This window comes from Trachymyrmex cornetzi, unplaced genomic scaffold (genome assembly GCF_001594075.2).
Source record: "Trachymyrmex cornetzi isolate Tcor2-1 unplaced genomic scaffold, Tcor1.1 scaffold345, whole genome shotgun sequence".
In the NCBI taxonomy this organism is placed as follows: domain Eukaryota; kingdom Metazoa; phylum Arthropoda; class Insecta; order Hymenoptera; family Formicidae; genus Trachymyrmex; species Trachymyrmex cornetzi.
This window is the reverse complement of record NW_017298164.1, coordinates 516,353-535,820: the sequence shown is the minus strand read 5'-3', so window position 1 is coordinate 535,820 and position 19,468 is coordinate 516,353. Positions and strand designations below refer to the sequence as shown.

General features: G+C 38.5%; 1 pseudogene; it reads left to right on the top strand.

Moving 5' to 3' along the window:
- Positions 1–223: 223 nt before the first annotated feature.
- On the top strand, positions 224–18,152 carry LOC108763175 (uncharacterized; annotated as a pseudogene).
- The last annotated feature ends 1,316 nt before the right edge of the window (positions 18,153–19,468 follow it).

Below are 19,468 nucleotides of genomic sequence, written 5' to 3'. Positions count from 1 at the left end.
CGAGGGTGATTCGGTCAGTTCGCTTGAGCCATCGTCTGCCGTTTCGCGCGCACGATTCACGATCTTGGCAATTAGATCCAGATCGAGATCCAGAGATGATGACGTGACGCACGTTACGGCTACGCGCGGCGATCACAGGAGACTCGAGAACGCGGGAACTCGCTCGTCGTCCGCCGATACGTCGCGAACGATAGAGGGTGGTTGGAAACGCGCGCGCACGACGATGCAACCCTTCGGCTTCGGCGACGACGGTCGGGGACGGTCACGGCGCAGTGAGTGAAGCAGCGAGTGAATCCGCCAGGGAGGACCAACAGAGTGGCGTGTGCACTAAGTTGGCCGTCGAGCGCGACTGAGGCCAGGGGTGGCACCGAGAGAACGCGAGAGGGTGGCGTGGATGCAGGTCGACGTGTACGCTGCACGGGCACATCCCCCCTAATGAATGCACCAGGCATGTGCGAGGGATTTTATGTTCACCGCCGTCACCGCCGCCACCGCCGCCTTCCCTCCGTTTATACCCTCCACTACCGGCACCACCCGAGAACCACCGCCGCCGCCGCCGCCGCCGCCGCCGCCCTCTCGTCGCTCTCTCGGCTCTCCAACCTTCCCTTCCACGTACACTACCTTCGTTCGTCCCTCCGACTCCGTCCTTCTCTCTTCCCCTGGCCGACGCGTCCTCCGCCTCGCCTCTCCCGCGAACCTCCCTCTTTCCGTCTCTCTCTCTCTCTCTCGTCCTCTCGGCGCCCCGAGAGTCGGGTTGAACCCCCTTTTCGCGCGCCACCCGACAGTGCATCCGCCACCCAGCGCAACCAGACGCGCGCCGGTTCCCGGGTCCGGCGTGGGGCGGTTTTGCCCCGTATGGCGGAAGCCCGAAGCCCCCGCCGCGCTCCTGGGGCTGTGCCCGGTTTTCGCCTCCTCCTGCGTGCCCGCGGACGTACTCTGCACCCGCCGATTGGTACGCACAACTCACCCGCCCGTACGCGGATCCTCTCTCCTGTGCTCTGCACCTGCACACGATTCCTCACCCCCTCACGTCCTTACCCAGGCTGGCGGGTAATATTCCCCTCGCAGCCCCGGCGAACACGCAACACCCTCGTCCTTCCGCAAACTTTCCTCCTCCCCCTCCCCTCGTTTTGTCCACTATTTCTCCCTCTCGCGCGTTCGCGTATATACCGTCTCTTTCACCTCCTGCTCGCTTCTGCTCGCCACCTCCGTCACCGAGGTTTCCTCGGTATCCGCCGTTTGGCCCGCACGTTCATCTTCGTCGAACCGTATCGTGCTCTCGATACCTGAGTCTGGTCGGCGTATCCGCAGCAACATATTCTGCACCAACCACTGGAAACGTCATCGAGGTCCGCTGGTGGTTGTCGTCCCCGAGTTCCTGACACGTCCGCGGTTGTAAGGCGCGCGAAATATATTCCCCGCTGCGTCCACCCTGGAGCGTGGTTTCCGGACGATCGATTAATCGATCCCACGATGCGGTCGCATCGTTACTCGAGAATCTCTGCCTGTAACGGACATTACGATCGATTTCGCGTTAATTTCTCAATACAGCGGCTTTTTAGAATTTTTAATCGCTATGAAATATTCCTGCTTGGTTACGGCTGTTATCTCAAGTAAGTTTCTTCACCCAATGAGAGAGAAAATAGACTGTACTAATTTTATAAAGATCAGCGCCGAGAGTCCCGTCCCGGAAATTCGATACACGTCTTAGCCTTTTCGAGCGTATAACGCATCGCCAATTTCAAGTGTAATTCCGTTACCTTGAGACTCGCTTTGTGCCCGAGCGACTTCGTCTTAGCTACGAATTCACTTAGCGGCAGACAACTTGGTGCATTGGTATAACGACCGGGCAAATGTACTTTCCGCGTCAAACATTTTTGCGCTTGTTGCATTCTCAAGCCGTTTACGCGTGGAAAAGCGGTGGTATTCGAAGTATCGGAGCACGTTACTCGAAGTTTCAAAGTCTACCGACTCGTGTAAAGATGAAATGCAGATTATTTGACCATAATCTTTACATGTAAACCTTAAGAATTCGTACATAGTAAACAAACATTTTGTATTTATGAAATCTGTCCACTCAAGTTCTTGTTAAAATTCTGTATTGAATTTTCGAGGGTGAATTTAACATGTGACTATGTTATTTAAATATTTTGCGTTACATTGATATTCAATACTTTTTAGTATCAAAATAATATTATTTATGAGTAAATAATATTGTGAGTAAATAATAATAAGTAAATAAATAACATAAAAATAATGTATCTAAAACGTAAATTCGAAGACAAATGAATAAAATACGTATTAATGTAACATCATAAATATTAATTTCACTAAAAAAAAAACAGTTGCTTACGAATTGTGTCAGCATTACATTTTTGGATAAATTTTTTTTTTTAATTTATCCTGAAAATATGATAGTTGTGAAACAACATTGTATTTCCAAGAATTTTAATGTAAATCTCTCTCATTCATTAATAAAGCTACAATAAGGTATAAAATAAGTTTGATTAATTTTACTGAAGTGCATAATAAAAATATTTAAAATATTGTGTTGTACCATAACTACCATATTTTTGAGATAAATTTTAAAACAAAATTCTCCCCATGTAGTATTTGTGTTACTTTTTAACATATTCATCTTGTGTTAAATTAACTGTCAAAAATTTGAGTGGACCGTTTGGGATACGCGAAATATGTTGAACTTAACAAAATTTTCCAACTGTGTACTTATAAACGTAACTTTTTATGTATATACTTGTTTAATTATGACGCTTCTCCGTAGTTAATGTACTTTAAACATATTAAACATTTTTGTCCTTGTTACGTTCTCAAACTGTTTACGCGCTCGTGAAAATATAAGGCGATAAAACTCGAAGCGCGTTACTTGAAGTTCGACAATCTACAGAGTCTTGTACCTGAAGATGAAATGCAGATTATCTAAAGGTATATATTTACACATAAACCTTCCGTATCTAAAGACGTAATTTTTATGTACAATGGACGCCCTCTTAATTTTATCGCTTCTCCGTAGGTAATGCGCGCCTTTTCTCGTAATGAGAGATCTACGAGATGAAAATTAAACGAGGTTGCACGCGTCAGAGTGTTCACCGCAATTATTCAGCTTAAGACTTAACTAACGTCTATAGTAATCTCAGAAAATGTAATACTGCTTCTCTTTTTATAAGTAGCAAATTACAAGTTTCCCTCCTCCGTTCTTGCGTCGCGAAGGTACTTACTGCGTGATGAATTATCGCGGGAGAGCATTGTGCCTTTTTGTGATATTTTAATTAAACCTTGTGCAACATCATTCCTCTCATCGTTGCTGCGTCTTCGTCATCGTCGCTATCACTGCAACGACAACGACGTACCTAACGGTAAAGCTGGTGTTAACGAGACATGGCAGCAACCCCTGTCTTACGTTAATATTATAGTGGTTAGATACCCTTTGCGTGCCATCACTCACACTTGCGGGCCTTGATCTATCTAGGATAAAGGTCTACGAGCTGTAAGCACACATACAGCGAGCAAGAGAGCCATAAATAAAATATTACCTGAGATTCCCATACATTTTGATTTAACGAAATATTATTATACTCTTTTATTATTATGTTCTCTTTGAAAAAAATAAATTACATATAAAAAACAATTAATTAAAGTAATATTCATAAAATTGATTTTTTCTATTTATATTATCATTCACCGATTCCTTAAAAACGAAAATTCTTAGATAAAAGATAGTCTATCTTCGATAATTTTAAAATAAAAAATTTTTTTACTTATCGTATTATCAGTAGCGATTCTATAAAAAAAAAAGTCTTCTGAGTGTGTGTGTGTGTTACAAAAATAAAATTAGAACAAACAATAAAGTTAAAAAAATAACAAATGACTGTCTATAATTCTAGTTACAGGAATAAAATATTTTTTTCATATTCTTTATTGTCACAATACTAAATTTCTTAATATAATCTGTAGCATGATCGGGGACATTTTATTTAAACGCAACAATGAAATCGTTAAGTGGCCGAGTTATTACATCGGCTGACCATCAGAAGAAGGAAACCGCATAATGCAAATAAAGAGAGGTCTTTCAATTGAGAAGGGAACTGAATCGGCTTAAGCGGTATAGATTAATAATATATATATTCAAATGAAATCTTTCATCTGGCCGTTGAGAGTCGAGTTTTAATAAACTTCGCAAGCTTTTCCGTGTGGCGGTTGAGTACCTACGTATGTACCAGCCGTCAAGTGCAGGCTTAGAAGCTTAGCAGCTCGTAAGTACGTATAAACCAGAGCGGAAGTAGCAGAGAGTATGTACGAGAAAGGAAGGAAGATGAGAAAGCGAAAACGAGGGAAAGAGAAGAACGACTACACGGTGATGTACGCGTCAGAGTGGTTTTCACCTCAACTCTAATTTCGCGTAACAAAAGAAATGTCTGTGTTCCTAAGAAAATTAAAGGAAGACATTTGAAGAATTTAGCTTCTCTCACGGAGAAGAAATTCAAATATCTTGGAGAAGTATACACGATGCGAAATATAGTACATCAATGTATTCTCGAGATTCATATGATGAAGTAACAATCCTTCGTTAAGGCTTACTAAATATGGGAGATGATATGAAAAGTTGTGAAAAGGCTTAGAATAATATTGGTTAATATGTATAACAACATAATGACGAGTACTTGAAGGGGACGGTGATTGCACGGAGGACCCTGTATATCGGAAGAAAAGTTAGTGCCAGCTAGCGAGAGGGTGTTTTGCTGAGCAAATTGAGCACAAGCTTTTCAGTTAATCGTCGCGTTCATACCCTTCGTTCTCTCAACAGGGTGCTCTTCCTCTCTCCGACCTATGTGTGTGTGTGTGTGTGTTTTTTTCTCGTGACAACCGTCGTGCGATTTCGCTATCCAACCTGCCGACAACAACACGGTTCGCTGCTACCTAGAAAACTCTGACAACGAGAGCGAGAAAAGGAAGAAAAAGGCAAGCCATGCGATCTGCATAAGGAAAAACTGAAAAATGGAAGCCCCCCCAACACCTAGTAGCTCTCTCTTAACACCACACCGCGTCACCCGACGGTTGCTCGACATCGTCATCGAGGTGTAGCGTAAAATGGGACTAGACTTTACCATAGTAAACAACATAGTGAACCGACGACTTTATTCAATCTCGGTTATACGAATGAATCCCTGCAATGATCGCGGAATATTAAGCGAAAGTTTATACCGCTCGGTAACGAATCGCTACCTTATCAATACTTGGTTGACTAATCAAGTAAAGCCAAGAAATGCATGGTTTAATGAATAGCCGTTTGCAATTTTTTGGGATTGCGTTTTTTTTAAAAACATTTATTAAAAGATACTAGAAAAGATAACGCCGATTATAAATATAATTAAAGAAAGAAATGAAAGTATAAGAATAGAAGTAAAAGAGGAATGTATTTTTGATCTTTTTCAGAAAAGTATTTAATGTACCTATAATAATCCAGTATGTAATAAATTTATGTATATATTCTCAAAGCATCGTGAAAATTGTGTGATAGCATGATATTATTGTAAATTAGTGTAAAAATAGAATTAAAAAGATTGTGACATGTGTAGAATAAAAAGCACTTGCATATACAGGGTGTCTCAGAAATAATTAGCCAAATTTTAATATTATATTTTACGGTTCCTCAAAATGAAAAAAAATCATATAAATGTATAGATTCGGAAACTCTTCCTTCTTGAAATATAAACACTTTTTATTCATCTCAAAAGTTTACATGGACAGATATCACATGAAGTAAATATTGTGGTAAAGCAAGTGATACTGTCATGAAGGCAGCTTATCGTAGTAAATTAATTTCTAAACATTGCATAGTTAAGATAGTGTTATCAAAATGATTTATTCCAATGGACATTTGATGTATGGACGAACTAACGGAAACTGCAGAGAAGCTCACTGTCTGCATCGTGAAACTTCGGCAAGGACGATGCCTTATAAAGAATTTATAGTTTCTTCTTAAAGTAAGTTACAAATCTTTAAAATATTATCTCGCAGACAAATTGTTTTTATCTTAAAAAGAAAGAATTTTCAGGCTTAATGTTTATATAACATTTTTTCTCCCTTAGGAACAGTAGAACATGATATCAAAGTTTGGCCATCTATTTCTGGGATACTCTGTATATGTATAATATATGATACAAAGTAATATATTGAGAGTGGATTCTCTCTAGTTAGCCAATAATTATAAGATATAGATGAATGTAAATGATTAAGTAAAACTGTAAACTAAGTTTCTTTTTGGCATGTAAGCTGAAGCTATATAAATAAAAATGTCTTCGTCTATAAAATATCTTCGTCTACATTTCGAACTTATATAAAATTTAACACATAATATATAAACCATAAAATTAAACATACTATTTCGTCTCATGGCGATATAACATATTGATACCTCTCGCAAATAATTCCGTACGAGAATTTCACGTGAAAGAGTTTCTCTCGAGTATCTAATAATATTGGCCTGTGCAATAATCATTTCATCAATTTGTTGCGTATCATCGACAGAGCCTGACGGGAGCTATATTAATTTGCCGCTGTTGGACCCAGAGGGCATCGATTTGTTCCCGTCGGTTTGCTAACTGGTCGGCCAACACAAAATTGCGATTCCACGATGAATTTATGCAGCCGTGATTTGTTCGATGTCTCTATATAAAACTGTCGTCGCACCCCCGTCATCCCTGTCTGCGGCATCAACCCTACGGCGATACGATATAACGGTTGCACGCTCAGGGAATCAGGTGCACGGTCGTGTTGTAAACTACTGCAGCCGCTTTGTCAAGGGAAACAGGAACAATTTCGGGAAAAATGCAACGAGCACTGCATCAAAGAATCGGCATGTACGCGTTCACAGTTTCGAGTCGATCCGGCCAATCTTTTTCGCGAATACGGTACGTTGCGCCCCGCGTGATCGATACCGTTTAATAGCACCGTCGAGTTTAACACTCGCATTTACCCGAGGACCAACCAGAATACCTCGCGATTTCGCGAATAGTCAAATTACACGAATCATCAAAGTTCATAATGATTGTATACTCTGCGTGGCAGAAGGGATGCCGACAGCCACCGCGGCAGCGGACCATCTCCGTTCTCGTTTCCTGCCGGAATTACACGATCCAATTCCTCCTCGTTTCGTATGTCATTTACTCCCCAGGAGAGCGAGAGATAGGTTCTTAAGAGACCTCGTTCTGAAACTAGTGCATCTGCCCACCATTCGCTCGTTCTTGCTCGACCATGGTGAAAATCGCGTCGCCGTCGCGTCGGAATGCCAAAGCGTTTTCATCCCCTACGAAAGGCACACGCTAATGAATTTCGCAAGGGCTCGCAAACATTCGCTGATTGCCCAATTCGTTGGGCACGTGGACACAAACATTAGCCTTGTGGCATGCCGTAAATATAACGATGGGGCTGCTAGAGCGTGGATTATCTGCGGTCTAGAAAATCACGAAACATTCAAAGAAAGACTGTTCGTATAAATAGAATAATTCGAGAAAATCAGGCAGGATCAGAAGGATCCGTTCAATTCCGTAAATAGGAAATGTTTGAATTTCCACACTGAAAGAAAAGATTGGTTGTGCTGCAGCAAATTAGATGGTTAAATATGGCATAGCATTTTTAATTGGCTGCAGCAACTAATTTTTGATTGCGTTAGCCAATCGAAATCCTATACTGACATCGCGGATAGGCTAACACAACAATTGGCTGCAGCAACCAAAAATTGGCTGTTGCAACCAATTAAAAATACTATGCCATATTTTACCATCTAATCTGTTGCAGCAGGCAATCTTTTCTTTCAGTGCACCAATATTTTACAACTGACTGCGGTACGCAAAATATATCTATACTCTTCACCAAATTTCGAGCAACGATTTTCTGTCTTTTTCCGATGATTATAACCAGACGCTCGCTGGTTTCCTTCGGTTCAACGAATCGTGGCTCGTTAATTAGCAACTAGTATTTAGGTCTACGATCCGAGGTGTTTTCGCAAAAGACGAGGTGTAAACATCAATGACGGCATCGTAAATAGTCGGAACCAATTTCCTTATTTTAAATACGGCAACTTTATAGCACGTAATAATTAACGTTCGTGAGATAAACATTTCCGCTCCGCGTTGAATTCGTTAAACGAAACGGTTCGTTTATAATCTAAACGACGAAAGGGAACGCGCGGCAAGGATTTTTATCATTATATTATTCTTTTAAATTTTTGCTAAATTGCACTTTTAAATCAATACTTTACGTTATTTAATGGTAAGAAAATTATTTAAGTCTGTATTCACATTTATAGTTCACGTTACATATATTATAGAATTTCAGAAATAAATGCGCGCACTTATCGATAAAAATGAAATGTGAATACAACTCTTAATATATAGAAGATGTACCACCATGCTTTAATAGGGTATTTAAAGATATAATTAACTCGATCAAAAGTAATGATAGGAAAATATCGAAATAGCACGAGTTACAAGTGATAAAAAAATTGGATAACAACATCGCATAATAAATTATGAGCAATCCAATCTGTAATCACTTTTAACACATGTATCGATATATGATATTAAATTCTCTCGATAAAATTTTGTAAATTCAGGGGATATTTATTTTTACCACTTATAATATTTACAGTTAATTTTATCTCAAACAAATTAATTTTTATGACAATAATTCGGAAAATAATTACTGCAGGAGCATATAAATAATAATTTACTTACCTTCACTTGATTAGGACTTTATTCTAATATAATGTGATACGATGTTAATTAAAATCAAATTAAAAATCAAGACGTGGCAGATTATTAAAAAAATATTGTACATATTCACTATTCACTATTCACTATTATTATTTCAATGAGTTTTTTGTAAAACATTTGTCTCAACACGATCGTCAAGATCGCTTGTATTAATCTCTCGCAGGTGTTAATTACTCTCACGGGCTGACCGTAATAATCATAGGAAGTAATCGTATTTGAGGGATGATAACGTTACGGAACGTGGAACGTCTCGCCTTGCTGCTTCTCGAGTGTCATCGTGCAAATGGCAGGGCGGTGACCTTGTTTACGCGTCGACGCTCGATAAGCACATAAACAAGCCGCGTGCCTGTTGATTCGTTGTCAATGAATTCCACCATGATCATTTTATAATTTAAATTGAACTTTTTATAAAACAAACACTCAACGAATATTCTGCTCCCTGTATTTCAGACTCACTTTATGAATGGGCTATTCTGGATATGTGAATCTGATTTTCATTGAAAGAATGAAATTCATCTTGATAAGCTAATTATGTAAATTGATTTATTATTGTATTTTTCGCTAAATTATTTTATATTCCCGAGAGGAATATAAAACAGTGTGATTTTAATAAATCTAAAATTGTTCCGGATTTTAATAAGTCACGAAAATTATATATTAATTAATTAATTAAATTATGTATCTATCAGCAAAAGATATGACGATATAGTTTCTCGATTTATGAAAACTTCATAATTTCACTTTTCATGGAATGTAGAAATTAAAAAAGTAATAGTACATTAATATCTCTTTCTAGAGCACTGTTTCAATACTTTCATTTTAGAAGAATTAAACAGGTAAATTAAATAAATATTATACAAAAATATGTTATTTGACATAAACTTGATTCTTTCTCGATTCTTATCCAGGTAGGACTAAAAGATTGTAATGCGCCTGAACAATACATTCTATAGATCCTCGCCGTGCTTTTCCAATGTTCAATTTCGAGTCATTGTACCACTGCTTTTAAAGTGGAGCATGTAATCACTGTAATGTCGTCTCCGGCATGAGAATGAAAAGAAGTGATGCGAGAAATGTTTGAGCTTGGGAGTACATTTGCAATATGCACCTCTATAGAATAAGGAAGTGGGGGAAGGGGAGAGAGAGAGAGGGGGAGAGCTAAGCAAGAAGGTTAGAGAGGAAATTAACGATTCCATCTCTTTTCTTTTCCGACGTCAATTTTATTGCGACTTCCCGACTCTTCACAGACAAATTCGTCCCGGTTCCGGATAACGAATGTCAGCTCTCTGGATTGCCAGGACCTGACGAAGCTACCCCCAAGACTGAGATATGACAGGAGACGAAACGACGAAAGCAAAGTAAGCGTAGTCGATAGCTGCACAACTACTCTTCCCTCTCTTTCTCATATTCATCTCTTTCCTTTGCTTCCACCCTCCCCCCCCCCTCTCTCTCTCTCTCTCTTTCTTCTTCTCTGTTCTTATTGCCCCTCTCTCTTCTTGAATGTCCTATACTGTCGACTTCGTCTGTCAATGTTTCTTGGCCATTCATCCTCTATCATCTCTTCTTTCGATGCGCGTTTCCATGCCAAGCTCGAGGCCTCGCGATTCCTTTTCTTCGATTTTCGCACTTTAACGCGACATCCGTACATCTTCGCGACGATACCTATTATATGTCGCGCCCGTCGATAATGGCGATGACACCGATGATGGCTGCACGTCTCTCTTTATACCACCCTTACCGCCAACCGTTTAGCTCTTGCTTGTTTACCGTTTCACTTCCTCCCAGCCAAACTTTCCTGCCGTCTTTCTCGCTTTCCATCGTTTGAGATGTCGAATCGTTCCAGAAGGGTATTGATTCAAACATTCTTTGATTTACGACAGTATGTGAAAATACAGCAAGAGTTTCCGATATTCAAATCTAAACATTTAAAAAATCAAGCATGCGCGAAAATAGAAAACGAATTTTTTAATTGAATATTTGTTTCAAAATTTCAATAATTAAAAGATAAAATCCGTTGCGTATTATTATAGTATTTAATGGAAATTAATTCATAGGCAAGATTGTTTTTAAAGTCAATGCAGCTGAATCTAAAAAGGTCAATAAAATCTTATCATATGAAGAAAAAAAATGTAAAAATAGAAACTTATCGCAAGAATTGCATAAATACCGCTTGGGTTTGTATCAAAATACAAAGATCATTACTTATTATGATAAACTTTTTGTTCGTTTCTTATCCTGGCTGCCAGTCGGATGATAAATAATGTTACGTGCGCATTATATGCAAGTAATGCGAAATAATTTCGCAGATTTAAACGAGCGTCAGGTCGGTGGGCGAGAGAAATAAACGTATGCGAGACTACGACTATAAAGGGCTGCCATTTAAAGGAATAACGGAAGAGAAGGGTGGAAGCAGAAATAATATCTTGGAAACATCGCTTTTCGCTGGCATGCAAGCGCCGGCCGTCAAGATAATATCGCGCAAAATATTCCAGCAGGTTTAACCCTTTTACAGTCGGCTATCGTGTATGTAGACGGTTACTCCGCAGGGTTCACTGGCTTTTGATTTTATATTAGGTTAGAGAAGAAGTTTTTTTACAAGCTGGTGAAGAGACTTTTTTAGTAACCCATATATTCTATTTTTTTTAAATTGGCAGTTACACCATTTGATAGAGCAATGTTTCAGCTTTAAGAATCTGTATTTTTAATTGCAATGCGATCATTTTTAACGGAGTTAAAGCAACAAAGTCAGAATGTTCCTTTTTACTTAATCCGCGAGTACCTCAAGAACAAAAAATCGTAGGAACATTTTTAAAAAACGATTTTACAGGGAAAGCAAACTTTCGCGATAGATAGTCGAAAATTTGTTCAAATTTTTTTCGGGGGCGCGCTAAGACCAACAAAGTGAAAAGAAAATTTTTCATTTTTTTCAGCTCGTAGTTTTCTATATGATAAAAATTACAAAACTCACATAATTCAAAAAATATAGTAACCATTCGAAAATAGAGATTTCAAGCTTTAAAACCCTTTTTTTGGGTGTACTTCCGAAAAGATGAACCCGCGATTTTTTTCTCGATTGGTATACTATTGTATTTTGATACTCTAATTACGAATATGATCATGAAAATTACCGACAAGATCATTTTTAAGGTCAAATATTTAAAAACCGATTTTTATCTATACTACTGTATTTTTGTATGCTGATTACAAATATGATCATGGAAATTGCCGACAAGGTCATTTTTATGGTTAAATATCTCACCTCCCTCCAGAAGATAGGGAGTAAAAGAATAGTGATTGATTTAGTAGCGCGTAGAAAATAAAGCAGAAAAGGTAGAAAGAGACTTGTATATATGGCTCAGAACAGACTAATAAGATTTATACAGTACTGTGATATTTGATGATATTAGTTTTTTAGTTAGTTTATGCATAGAATTAGGGAAAAGGCGTGACTAATGTATATAATAGTTTTTTTTTTAACGAGTATGAGGTATTTTATTTATTTATTTAATTTATATTATATAAGGGCAATAAGGCTGTGACGTGATCAAAGGCAGGGTCTATCAGTATGGAAGAATGAGTGTGGATAAGTTTTGATTGTAAACCAAGTCCCTTCTTGACTATTTGTAAAATGCTGAAGTAAATAAATCTAATCTAATCTATCTCACCTCCCTCCATCCCCCTGCTTAAGGGGCGCACGACTTTCATAATTGACTTTCCACGCGAAGCGACTCTCACCCCCCCCCTCTCCCCCCCTGCGAAGGGGTGCACAATTTTCTACGCAAAAAACGTGAAAAAATGTGAAAAAAATCGTTTTTTAATTATTGACCTTGAAAATGACCTCTTCGGTAATTTTCACGATCATATTCGTAATTAGAGCATCAAAATACAGTAGTATACCAATCGAGAAGAAAATCGGAGGGTTCACCTTTTCGGAGGTACATTCCTTTTTTTAAATTTAAATTTTGACAAAGATATTTCATTTTTAACAAAGATATATTAGTGGAGAAAGGTCTTTTTATCAACTTGTAAAGGGATTTTTTCCCTAGCTCAATGTAAAATTAAAGGAAATAAACCTTCGTGCGTTTTGCGCGAGAACGTTCGTCTATACAGAAATTTTTCAAATGTTCAAGGACATCTTTATCATCGTGTTTATACATTTCTATATCGACGATAACAAAATGTTTATAAAAACTTTGAATGAGGAAAGAAAAAGAGCCAAACGATAAGGATCTTTTACTTCGTTTGACTTTTATACACTCCATTCATCATGCCGCCCACCACGTGATTTATCAATTATTCATACCATTCGTTATTCATGAAGAAAAGTTTGGTACTAATAATCATCACTTAATTCTACTTGGCATTCAGTCGTCTTCGTTACTTACAGAAAAAAGGTCGCCGTTGAAAAAGTCCGTAGCTCGCGTTAAACGAATAGGGAAGTAAATCGCGGATATTTTGGAACGTCGAAGACTGGATTTTCTGGAATATCAAAAGTATACCGTGACAATTGTTAGAATTTCCTGAATCTCTTTAACGATTCAAATAAAATGAGAAAGTATACTACTTCACTTTTAAGAAAACTTTCAGAATATATAGAAAGAAGAAAACCGTCTAGTTCTACTTATTTTAATTACATTTTGTACACAATTCATGTTTTTCCTTTTTTTAACAATTTAAATATACGTTTGTCTTATCTTAAGCGTAACAATGCATATTTATATTGAACAAGTCTGCTATGCCATGGAAAGAACAATTTTCCTGAAACATATCCAAATTTAATCAAATACAGATCTAAATAGTTTTATCGAATCATAAAAAATAAATATGTAAGACTCTCAAACTAATTGCTAAAATATCAAAATTTCTAACAACATTGCATTATCATGTTTGAGATTCTTAACTAATTATTTTGATGGTTCAACAAAGTTATTCTCGGTATTTAACTATATTTTTTATAAAGTAGAGATTAATAATGGCGCTAAAAACTTATAAACAGAAGTTAATAAAGGAACATATAGCCAATACGCCAGTTGTTTGTTGCGAATTATCGGCCGAAACGTTTATGATTTTCAATTTGTAAAGATAAATTTAAATATATATTTTAATATATCGCAACAAACAACTGGCGTATTGGCTATATGCTCCTTTATTAATTTCTGTTTATATTTTTTATATTTAGCTAAATTTAGCTATTATATTTAGTAAAAATAAAAGAAATGGATTACACTGCTGGATATCGTCAGAGTCTCTCATAGCGTTATCTGCATTATTGCTCCAATCTTTTAACAACGATGTGAACTAGCGGATTTTTTTTTAACAAAAAACTTTTCTTTTACAATTGGACTTACTATTTTATATAACAAGACATGATAATTTTTACAAAGATGAACTTACATCTGGACTGATTTGGTTATGCAATTTTTGATATCACTTATGAGTGGAGGAAAAATTTCTTTACTAGTTATTATTATTCTTTATGATTATATATTCAGACATTATTTGTGAAGAATATATTCCGTCGATTATTATTTTATAATTTTAAATTTGTTTTCTATTATTTTGAAAAAATGACTCGATCGGAGTTGAAACGTTTGTGTGTAATCTAATATTATTAAATAGTTTGTATTTACATCTGGCTCGTTGTCCAATCTTGTACGTTTTTATTATATTTAGCTTAAATTTTCTGTATTTATGCTGTGTATTTGTTGTTAGCTAAATATTCTAGCAAAATTCGTTCTTTCCGTGTATATCTAACGATCTGACAAAGACTGCCCTCCACTCTGATACCAGAATGCGAGTTTCGCTTTTACAACCCCTCGATTTGTGTACGCACTAATGTAGGGAAAATATGTACACGATCGTTGTTTGTTAGGCTCCGACAGAATTAACTAGGAATGTAGCAGTGAATGGCGAAAATACACAACGCGACCGTGTGTATACGAGAGAACACAACAAGTTCGATTGGGATCGCCGGGGCGGAAAAACGGCGTGGCAAGTAATCGGCGCGTTCAGAATTCCGCAGGAATTCCCGGAGTCTCTTCCCCAATGGGTAATAACGAGGATTCGGCCTCGTTTATCACCACTTGTAGCTCCATCCCTGACCTGACCACCCGCGCCGCGCGCCCACGAGGGTTGAGCGGGAGGCTCAACCCTCGGGCTCACCTCCGGCTCACCTCGCGCGCGCGAAAGGGATGAATCCAACGCACCCGGCGCGGCGTCTATCTCGCTCTCGAACCGCTTCGTCGCGACACGTGTACACCACACCACACCACCTACACCCCCTCCCCCAGCCACCCCCGTCAGCCCCTTATTTTCAGCCGGTTTCCCGACCGACGCGATGCGCGACGCTCGCCGCCTACCCCGGAAACGCTCGTGGCTTGGCTCGAATGGTTATAGCGAGTCGAGCGAGCCGAGAGATGAGATATAGTGAGGAAGGTTACCGTGTACAGATCGTTGTGCGTGTGCGTTGGCACGTGTGTGACCTCTACATCGATGAGTACTTGTCGCTTGCACGAGCAGAGAGCTCGGCTTGACCGATATCGTTGGCCTTTAAGAGCGCAGGTCGGTTGCGGATTTTCAGAGTTTTAGGAACTTATGCGAGGCTACTTTGAAGATTTATACAACATACATTTTTATCTGTTGAGAGATAAATGATACTTGTACGTTTTTATACGAAATAATTTCGAAATGCTGCATTGAGAGAAAAGCGTTTGGTATTTGTGATTATAATCGCGTGGTAAAATAATTATGATAAAAAGCTTCGTTTTTATAGTTATTACTGCTATGATGTTAGTAATAATAATAATAATAATTATACGATATTTGTAGTTTTACTAAAAGATATATAATTGTCGAAAATGACTATAAATTATGGCGATTGCAATCATTCTCTCTCAATGCAGAGATTAAAAACTGGAATAATGCATAAAGTCTAAAAATTTTTGAGATTATTTTAGATTTACGAGATTTCATGAAAAATATTATATTTCATTTTCATTTTCTGATGACCTTTTATGAGACTCGGACACAAAACTCTAGCTTTAATCAGTTATCGATAAAAGAATTATTACTCAATTTTGCCAGTGAATATAATTAAATTGTAGTAATTGCAGTCATTTTCTTTCAACGCAAAAATTAAAAACTGGAATGAAACACAAAATCTTTTAGATTCCATGAGAAATAATATATTTCACTTTTAATTCCCGATGACCTTTTGGCACGAAAATCAGACATAAATCTCTATAGCTTTATATATATAATCTGACATTATCGATAAAATAATTACTCAATTTTGCCCGTAAATATAGTTACTGCAATCATTTTCATTCACAGTGCAGAAATTAAAAACTGAAATGATACGCAAAATCCGACAATTTTTAAGATTCTTTTAGTTTCCATAAAGAAATAATATATTTCACTTTCTTGATCTTTTGGCAAGAGAATCAGACACAAAACTTTCTGGCTTTGATCTATCGTCAATAAAAGAATTACGCAATCTCGGTAGTGAACATAGATATATATATAATATTCACATCGCCGTAACGTTCGCAACATCCGGAGTTTGAGATTTCTTGCCGAGTAGCTATTTGCTGAAAAGGAGGACGGGAAGGCCAGGGATTGCGCAAAACCGTTCGTCGGCGTCGGCAGGATCTCGCGGCCGTCGCGTCGTCGTCGCCGTTCCTTTCTCGCTCATTCGCCTCGAAGGAGTAGTCTCAAGACCATTCGCCAAAAACGAATCCCGTATATAACATGAAGCCCGAGCGATTCCGCCGTTCGCTTATATTATAAAATGCGACGCCCTTTCTACAAGCTCGCGTTTTACCGCACGAATTTCAAACGTTCCTATTGGAACAGGTAATATTCAAGCGTAGTAAATATTGCACTGCGGAAAGCGTACGATATGAATTAATGTCAACCGCACCCTGATCTCTCGTAGGATTCTCTTTTTTCCTCCTTTTAATTATTGACTGCGTTTCGCGGCGTTTTTGCATGAAAAATAAAGGCGAAAGCGCGCGCGTCATCAGAAAGGACGCGCGGCCGGCACGGCACACAGATTGCTCTTCTCTTTCTCTCTCGCTCCATCATTCCTCTCGGCTTTCGATTCCTGTCCGAGCGTGCCGAGGTTTAAATGCGTTTTAAAGTTTCACAGCGAAGGTGTATAAACGGCCCATAATGTCTCGAACGACTCTAGACATCGCCTTTTATCTCCCGGGCCACTCGTAGCTCAGCTCGCTCGCCGATTCATTATTCCGTGAATAAATAATCGCGCGAACGCGAAAAGTTGATGAAAATTTCAATCGATGGCTTTTCGTCCGTCCACTACTCCAAAATTATTCATCGATCTTCCGCTAATCCCACGTATCCCTTCACCGCCGATCTTTTCCATGTCCCACGATACTCTTGACGGTGACGACAATCATGCTTCCAGAAGAAGGAATCCCTCTCGATTGTTTAAATATTACAAAAAGAGATGGGCGATTCTCGGATGGGAAAGCGCTGTTTAGAGCGATTCAGGTCTTTGCATATTTGAAAAGGTTTTAAATCTTGAAATTTCCTCTCTCATTTTTTCTTTATTTTCTTCTCCTTTTCTTTCTCTTTATTCCTATTTTCTACCCAAGGACAACGAGAAGGTCAAAATAATATCGTATTGACTGAATCGTGACAAAAAATCGTGACATAAATAATTCAATTAATAATCGGTCAGTATGATGTCATATTGACGTCATTTTGACTGTCTCCAGTCCTTGGATAAGATTTTGTGAAATAATCATAATACATTACCAAAACGCGACAGATACCACAGTTGATATTAAAGAATAATCTTCTCTTGCGTTTTTAATTGCCTCTCGAGTTACGACCAAACGAATTTACCAAGAGAGAGCGTGCGGGAGAAAGCCTGGTGAAAACGGGAGAAGGATAGAAAGAGAGGGAGAAAGAGGAACAGAGAACAGGGAAGAGAGAGAGAGAGAGAGAGAGAGAGAATCAACTGTGCGAACTTCCATCGTGTCACGTAGCACCTAATCTAGGTCAACGGAATTGAATTTAGAACCCAGCCAGGCTACCGTAGTTATATACCGCTCGGTAGGTTTCCAGCACCGTTTCTTCACGTAGGCAAAGCGTTTCCGGGTTCACGGCGAAAAAGACGTGAGCTCTCTTAGATTTTGTCGGATCCTATGTAGCTGGATCAGAACAGAAGGGTTGGGGGAAGGGGGGAAGAGAGAGAGAGAGAGAGAGAGATTCGGGCTTTAAATTAACTGTACAATTCTTTGCGCAGAAAAGGTGCGACACGTGCTTGACCTACATAGCATAGATGTGACGATGAAATTCATCAATATCCTGTTGGATCCAAAGATAGTCTGAACATTAATACTTCTGCTATTTATATTACACGTCCGCTACTGTCATATTTTTCGACTACTATATTATAAAAACAGTACTTTATGAGAAATATGATCAGGGATTAAATTTCATTTTTATTTACTTTGATTTGATTGTCATACACGCTAAAATACGTTGTTTATTTGCTGTCATAAATTGTATTTAAATAATTGGAAATTTTTTTAAATCCGACACACGCTTTATACAATTGATTGGCAATAGTATGAAAAATTTTTTAACAATATATTGATTAAAATTAACAATTTCTAAATTATAAATAGAATTCATGTAAAATAATTGAACCAAATATTTATAAACATACCGTGACGTAATTGGATTATTATAAGGAAATAAAACTGAAGATGTTAAAAATCCGATACACTGTAATTAATTGACGATAATATAATGAATTTTCTCAACATATTATATATTAATTAAAATTAACACACGATTTATATATTATGGATTATAAATCTAGAATTCATATCAAATAATTAAACCGAATATTTATAAGAAATGTCGCGATGTATTTGGATATTACCATAAAACAATTTTATATTTTCCGAAGAAAATAATTTTTCTCGCGCTTGTACGTTCCAAATCTTTCCTTTCTTACTTCCATCTCCATACATAATCAATCGAGAAATAAATTTCGAAAACTGCATTGCGCATGATATCGAATGGCATGTGCAGCAGAGATAGAGAGTAGAACAAGCCTAATCCCGCTAATGTTTCGTCGATGTAGTGGTACATAACGGGACCTAATCGCTGTTACGCCCTTTCATCCTCGCGGCTGGCGAGCGAGCGAGCTGCGAAGCGAGTGCGAGATTCGATTCTCGACGTAGTTAGAATCTTACTTGTCTCGCTTCCGTTCGTTTCCATATCGAAGCACGCGCTCAATCTCTTTCTAGCTCATCTCCTCCAGTCCAGCTCGCATGTATACATATATTGTATACACGCTCCCGTGCATGACACGTACAATACACGTGCGGAAAAGGCGCATATGACGTGCGCGAGCTCCGGCGCGCACTTCCTCGTTCCTCGCGTGACGATAGCGTGAATACGGTCTCCCGGAGTCCGAGAGTCGAGAGAGAGAGAGAGAGAGAGAGAGAGAGAAAGAGAGAGAGGTCCTCCTTCGCCGCGCGTTTACAACAGAGCGGAGAATTCCGGGAGCGGAACGGCACCGCGCGTCGCGCACCGCTTTTCACGCCGCGCCGGCGGTCCCGGGCAGGAAATAATAGCCGGAGTGATAGAGTCGAGCGCAGGGAATTTTTATAGCTAAATCGATGTTGCGCGCG